The 7634-nt window shown below is 35.5% G+C and overlaps 1 protein-coding gene across 1 annotated transcript in view; it reads left to right on the top strand.

The window, feature by feature from the left end:
• The first annotated feature begins 618 nt into the window (after nucleotides 1-618).
• The window catches only part of LOC5570598, a 434882-nt gene continuing 427866 nt past the window's right edge, over nucleotides 619-7634 (top strand). The window contains exon 1 of the mRNA XM_021842919.1: nucleotides 619-721. The gene's annotated coding sequence lies outside the window, so the exon portion shown is untranslated. The remainder of the gene's footprint in view (nucleotides 722-7634) is intronic.

Genomic DNA, 7634 nt, shown 5'->3' with positions numbered 1-7634 from the left:
AAATACACGTATTCGTCAAAAGATACAAACTCTAGTGGAATTCAATGGTGTAGTACTGAATTCGGTTATCATTTATTTTTAGATAAAATGAGTCATTTTATTGTAGTTAGACGCAGTACAGATGATATATTTTTTTGCCGAATAAGATATTTTTGCGAAATATCAACTTAGGGATAATAATTATTTCAACATTTTTGGCCTAACATCCTTTTGGAAAAAAATCCGTATGCCAAATGTACCACCCTCTCTCTATTTTTTTTACTATGTCTACGACACGTCCGTTGACCTTCATCAACTTTCCGTTCTGGGTCAACTACGACAGTTCGTGTTCGGTTTTTCCAACCGTAAACGATCCTCAACTTTTGAAAATTCGACCAACCGTCAAGCTTTCCCAACACACTACAGGACACCTGTACGAAAACCGAAATCTTCCATCACTTCATTACCTTGCACAACAATCCGTCGCCCACAAAAACGATACCACACTACAGATTTAATTCCAATTTCTCGTCTCAGTTTCAATTTCCTGTCTGCCGGAACTACATATCTCATTGTCGCCTTCTTCTTTCTCTTTCCGTTCTGTATTGTTTCCAGGTAGGTAGTTTATACCAAGCGTAAGCATTCCGACACCATTCCAATTGCAACCCAGCTGAGAAGAACGAATGGACGGTACAAGGTCGGATTCCAGGACGAAGGGAACCAACTCCGGAGAAACAACCAGGTAGGTAGACATGAACCGGTTTGTGCGAAGGCAAGCCTGGAAAGTCCTGCTCGTGTTTTTTGAAATTGGATTCCAGCCGGATGAATGTTGAGTGAAGGGTGTTCCAATTTTTCAGTTCTCTAGGATCTAAACAATCTGGGAAAAAAAATTAAAAAATGTAAAATTTTCACGAAATATCATGAAATTTAGCAGAATCAGATATATTTATTTTTTGCAATAATCACAAAATCAAACTTTTTTGTTAATGTCACCAAGGCTCAACACTTAACGTCATTTCTCAGAGTTCCTGCAGCAAAAAAGTTTGTTTATCCATGATCCCCCAAAAATTTTTGACACAGTAAAATTTTGAAACACCCTAGTGGTGACACAGGCGGCGTGGAAAAGTGTTTTTCGTTTTTCCTTACAGTTTGTCTCTGATGCAGGAAAAAAACTGGGACTGAGAACGTGTTCAAGTGGATAATCCTTCGATACACAGGTAGAAGAACACACAGAAAGTGAAAAGGCTTCTTCTGGCTCTGTCGCTGGTTCGCTCTCTGTGGGTGGGCGTCGAGCAAGCTGGAAAATGCTAATCCTGGATTCTTTCGAACGAACCGTTTGGGAAGTGTTAGAGCAATAACAGCAAGTAAATCAATGCCACAAAAGGGGATGGCTTCTTTCTTAAGCGATTGGTCCTTGTGTTTTGCTGTGAGCAGCTCAACGTTTGAATATTGAGATGAAGAAAGATGAAAAAAAAAGAGCTTTTCATTTCATAATGAGATGCTTGACCCCTGACTCGGCATTCTGCTCAAAGGTTTCAATGGAGATTGATTAAATGGATACCGAGAATTGGGTTACATCTGCATGATAAAGGCTGTTTCGTAATAGAGTCCACTCTCAAAGCTTCAATTGTCACATGCAGAATTTATAAGTTATACATTTTATGATCCTCAAGACTTTGGATAATTCAATTTATAGATTTCATGTCATGAACTTCATTTTGTAGAATTTGCTTGGGAATGTTTGGAAAAATTTTCTATCGGATTTTAAAACTTCTAGCTAGAGGTCTTCCGGATGAATTCTGAGAGACTTCCGGATGAATTCTGGGAGACTTTCGAATGAAGTTTGGGCGACTTCCGGATGAAGTCTGGAAGACTTCCGGATCAAGTCTGGAAGACTTCCGGATCAAGTCTGGAAGACTTCCGGATCAAGTCTGGAAGACTTACGGATCAAGTCTGGAAGACTTTCGGATGAAGTCTGGGAGATTTCCGGATGAAGTCTAGAAGATTTCCAGATGAATTCTGGGAGACTTTCGAATGAATTCTAGGATACTTTCGGATGAAGTTTGGGAGACTTCCGGATGAAGTCTGGTTGACTTCCAGATGAAGTATGAAAGACTTTCGGATGAAGTGTGGAAGTTTTCTGGTTGAAGTTTAGAAGGCTTCCGGATGAAGTCTGGAAGACTTTTAGATGAAGTCTGAGAGATTTCTAAATGAAGTCTGGAAGACTTCTGGATGAAGTCTGTGAGACTTCTGGATGTATTCTGGGAGACTTCTGGATGAACTTCCGGATGAAGTTTGGAAGACTTCCGGATGAAGTCTGAAAGACTTCCAGATGAATTCTGGGAGACTTCCGGATGAAGTCTGGGAGTTTTCCAGATGAGTTTTGGGAGACTTCCGGATGAAGTTTGGAAGACTTCCGGATGAAGTATGGAAATTTTCTGGTTAAAGTCTGGAAGACTTCTAGATGGAGTCTGAGAGACTTCTGAATGAAGTCTGAAAGAATTCTGGATGAAATCTGGGATACTTTTGGATGAAGTGTGGGAGACTTTTGGATGTAGTCAAGGAGAGTTTTGAATGAAGTCTAAGATGTTGTAGGTTATGGCCTTCAGTCTATTATGCTCAAAAACGGATTTTACGTTTTCATCCGACGTCGGATGAAAACGTAAAATCCGTTTTTGAGCATAATAGACTGAAGGCCATAACCTACAACATAATCATCACAGTCGTATCCCCGAGAAAGGTGAAGTCTAAGAGATTTCTAGATGGCGTCTGGGATGCTTTTAAATGAAGTCTGCGAGACTTCCGGATGTAGTCTGGGTGACTTCTGGATGAACATCCGGATGAAGTCTGGAAGACTTCCGGATGAAGTCTGAAAGACTTCCGGATGAATTCTGCACCCAAAAGTTGAAGCCGTCATTATAGGCGTTTTCTGCGTCTATTGATGGCGGAAAAGTGTTCTTCTGAGCGACATGACGTTTTTGAGCGTCTATTGATAGGCAGATAATTCGGTCATTGAGTCGAGCAGTTTTTACGGTACAAATGGGGAAGTACAACTTGATATGCTTTTTGCACCACGCATACCAACAAGCGGGTTTAGTGCTGTGGTATAGTGTTTGGTTCTCACGCTCATGACCATGGATCGATCCTGGTTGATGTCGCATGTGTATTTTTTTCATGTGCGTGCATCACCAACACATGTATTAAAAAATAAAACTTCCACACCTATGCCTTTTAAGTGCATGTATTGGAAGTATGGAAATACGCAAAAAACCGAATGGGTGCAAACCAGATTCGAACCATAATCATCGGATCGACTAGTACACTATATATCTACTGCTCCAAACTTACTACTGAAATGATGTGTAACCAAAGTCGATGTGGTTTTACGTTTCATATGCATGATTGCTCATGCTATTGATAAATATGTGAACATGTGTTATCCCCAGCAAAATAAAGATATACAGTCAAGTCTCCTGTAAAGCGTTAATCATCGTATGTTGAACAAGTTTAATGTATATTCATAATAATTTATCAATATATCAATCAATATCAATATCAAAATAATTATAATTCACACGAATAAGGAACAATGTTTAGAATGGTCAAAGATTGGTAGGTTTGGAGCCAAGTATAATAGTTGAGTATACCAAAACACAATTCATTCATAAAAATTCGGATTTTTGGTATGTGAAAAATATTGTTTAAGTTTGAAGAACATCTTCTCTAGGAAGTTTTTGTCGAAACTTCTTTGTTCTTCTTTGTACAAGAAGGAATATAATAGTATTACAAGAGGAAAATAATAGTATTACGATGCACAGAAAACCGATTATGATTTCATTGATAAACTAGCTAACCCAGCGTAGCTAGTCACGTTCCATAAGAATTTTCAAGCAAAAACCTCTTTAAAAGATTAATAATGTTTATGTTCAATTGCAAAATGATAACATGGACAGAGAAATTTCTCTGTTGATAAATATGCCATTGGTGTATGAATAATAAGCTGAGACACGCATGATATTTATGAACGCAAAATCGCCCAAATTTATGCTCTAACCATACTCTATTGTTATAGTGCCGTTATTCTGATCTGAAATAATTACAGCCTTAAATGCTGTTGTGAAATATTTCAAAAGTTCCAGAAGCTTCTATAAATAAAAGAGAAGAATCTGACTGAAAATTCTAGAATATTCTATTGAATCCCGATTAACCAGTGCTACAATTTCTGTATAGATCTTTGAGCTGCGATGGCGATCGTCAACGATTTAAAACGAATCGAATTGTAATTAGGGGACAATCGACTAATGAATATATCGAGTCATTGAACAGGAATGCTTTGGAAAGCTCTTTTAGGGGACCATTATAGTTACCATAAAAAAATATTTTTATTTTGCCCTCATAAGTCGATATCGAACCATGAAACATCGACTCAAGAAGGTTGTGTAAATAAAAAAAAGCTAGAATATTCGGCCCACATTCATGTTTATCTTTCCTTTGCATATATCTTATTTGTTTTTGAACCTCATATTGAAATGACGAAACCCGTAATGAATCACATTTTCAACTTGCATCGGAATTTAAGTGCGGTCGAACAGCATAAAGTTGGTTTGTTTACATTTTGATTACCGTCCAAGTTCATAAAACCGGAAAACTACAATGATAAAAAGATCGTGACTTTTATACGAATTAGGAAGGACAAAGCTCCGGAAAACTCTAGAACACCCTGTGCAATAGCTGTTATAGTGCTCCACAATTTGCAATAGGGTCCTAAAATGGTAATGAAATCTTGTTTTCATTTAATAACACGAAAGATCATATTACTGCAACTACTTTAGCAATTTTTCTCGCTCAAATAACGGATATATCATATTAAAACTTTAATTTCAATATTGGATCCATAAATGAACCTTGACACTTGAGATCATGTTTGACGTTCGCTTAGTCGACAAAAATATCACAGGGGTTTTAGTTTTAACACTGGGGTTGTTCCTATCTGACATTTCGGAAGGGACACGGAAAACAAAATACACCCAAAATTTGAGTTCAAATCAAGGAGTGTGACAAAATCTATAAAAACATAAAAAAATGTTTTTTGTACTTAAACAAATGAAAAAACATTAAAATATTGAGTAAACATGTGTTTTTGGCCTGAACGTAAGCGTTTGGCACTAAAATTGGGACAGGGCTTTAGGACCCTATTGTAATGTTGTAACATTCAAATGGACTTTTGCAGTGCTCTCAATTTGACTGTTGTTGTGCTCTTAAATTGCTGTTGTATGCTGCTCAATGAAACCTTTCAAAGCGTTACTGACAGACAGAAAACTCTGGGATTTTATATACATGATAAAAAAGATATAGCATAAACAAGGTGTCCTCTTTATAAAATGAATAGTCTTTAAAACATGAAAACTCTGTGGAATCTTTTGCTGGTGCTATTCAAAGAAAACAAGATCACGGTTCTACTTTCACATTGATAAAAAAATATCGATCCAATGCTGATGAATGCTACCCAGAATGAGCCGATTATAAGAAAACGTGCCCCATATATGGGATTAAATTTTAACCATGGTTTTAGTATAATAGTTAAAGAGTTTTCTACAGATTAATCGATCATTTTGACTCAAGAACAACTTCTGCAAATTGGCTATGAGTTTTTGCAAGCAATTTATTTTAAGAATTATGGCACCGATATGTTGATTTTAGAACAGAACGTTCAATGGGGGAGATTGTAGTAAACCGTTTGTAGAAGTCAAGAGATTTTTGATGGATTTTTTTTATCATGAAAAATATGAAAACAAAATTTCATTTTTATATAACGCAATAATCTTTTTTTTTATTATTTTTAATTTTGACTATCTATGAATTGTGATAGGAATTAGTTGTTCAGGACATAATTTCATGATGGAGACATTTTCGATAAGAAAGTTTTCCTAAGAACAACTTATGCTGCCCATAAAGGCCCATATTGAAAGAAGTAGGCACTGAGAAAATAGCGCTCAAACTTTGAAGTTTTTCTTTAATACAAATGTTTATAATTTTCTATTATTATTATTAATTAGGGGCCGTCCATAAATAACGTAACATTTCCGAGACGAACCAGCCACGGGCTGAAAGTCTCGTAAATAAAGTTAATAATAATAATAACGTAGCATTTTTCACTGATACTTCCCCTTGGAAAATACGTAGTTCTTGGCATTGACGTCCTCACTGGGACAGAGCCTGCTTCTCAGCTTAGTGTTCTTATGAGCACTTCCACAGTTATTAACTGAGAGCTTTCTATGCCAAAGTTGCCATTTTCGCATTCGTATATCGTGTGGCAGGTACGATGATACTCTATGCCCAGGGAAGTCCAGAAAATTTCCTTTACGAAAAGATCCTGGACCGACCGGGAATAGAACCCAGACACCTTCAGCATGGTTTTGCTTTGTAGCCGCGGACTCTAACCACTCGGCTAAGGAAGGCCCCCCCTTTATATTTTTTATTAATTTCCCTCAGTGATTGGGTTGAAACAAAAAATTAGAATTCAGAAGTTCAATGCAAAATTTGACATTTATTACTGACTAAAATGTATGGATAATCTAATCAAACAGTATGATATACAGTAGCGCTCGAAAGTAATTTGGAAAACAGTTTCAAATAAACACAGTTCCTGTTGCATAATTTTGGTATCTAGTTTCATATAGGCTAAATTGTATTACTTTTGCTGTTGTTACCAAGACAAACAAGTTTACTATAGAAAATGTGAAAAAAATTGATTGGATTGATGAAGCTCGTTATTGTTGAGTTAGGGTACAATATATTTCTAGTTTATTTTTAGTTAGAACAGAAATTTCGTTATTAGAGGATTTTTTTTAAATTACTCTTTGTTAGGAAATAGATTTCAATGAAAATGAACAATAAAATATATTAATTCGAAATGAATTATTATCCAAATTCAAATCCATTTGGCAATCAGTGACCAGATATAGAAAAGATTACACTTGATATATTTGGAATGTTTAGAAAATTCTAGCGTTTATTATACAAATTATTTATCTCTATTAATATTTCAGCTGAACTTCATTATCTTTCTTCATAATAAAATGAACCTACACAACCTATAATGAAACAGGTAAATAATAAAAAATTACCAAATTACCAAGTTATCAATAAAATTGAATGATAGGGCAATTTCGATATCACTCGAATCTGTTGTCCTCATTAATATTCAGGCTATTCCATCAAGAGCATTGATACATCAAAACAAATCGATGAGTTGATTGAGTGAGATCTCCTGCAACATTGAATGCATAATACACGGTATAAATATCTTGTTTCATGTAATATTTGCCGAAAAGAGCATATTTTATTGTCTTGAAAACGGCTGACTTTATGACTTGTCAACAAATGAGAAAACAATGTACTCCAAGTAATTAAAGCATTGATTTTTAATTTATTTATTAAACTTTGATTTTGTTTGTTTATAAATTTATCAATTAAGACACGAATATAATATAATATTTACATAACCATTTAAAGCTTTGAAAAATCTGTTTGATTGCATTTATCAAGAAAATCTAAAATTTCTCAGATTTCTTTTCAATCTTGATGAATGTTTTGAAGCTGAATCATCATTTTATAAACCAAGTTTATAAGTCAAACAAAACAGAGGACAGAGC

Source organism: Aedes aegypti, chromosome 1, assembly GCF_002204515.2.
Source record: "Aedes aegypti strain LVP_AGWG chromosome 1, AaegL5.0 Primary Assembly, whole genome shotgun sequence".
In the NCBI taxonomy this organism is placed as follows: domain Eukaryota; kingdom Metazoa; phylum Arthropoda; class Insecta; order Diptera; family Culicidae; genus Aedes; species Aedes aegypti.
Note: the sequence above shows the minus strand (reverse complement) of the source record. Positions and strands in the feature narration are given on the sequence as shown.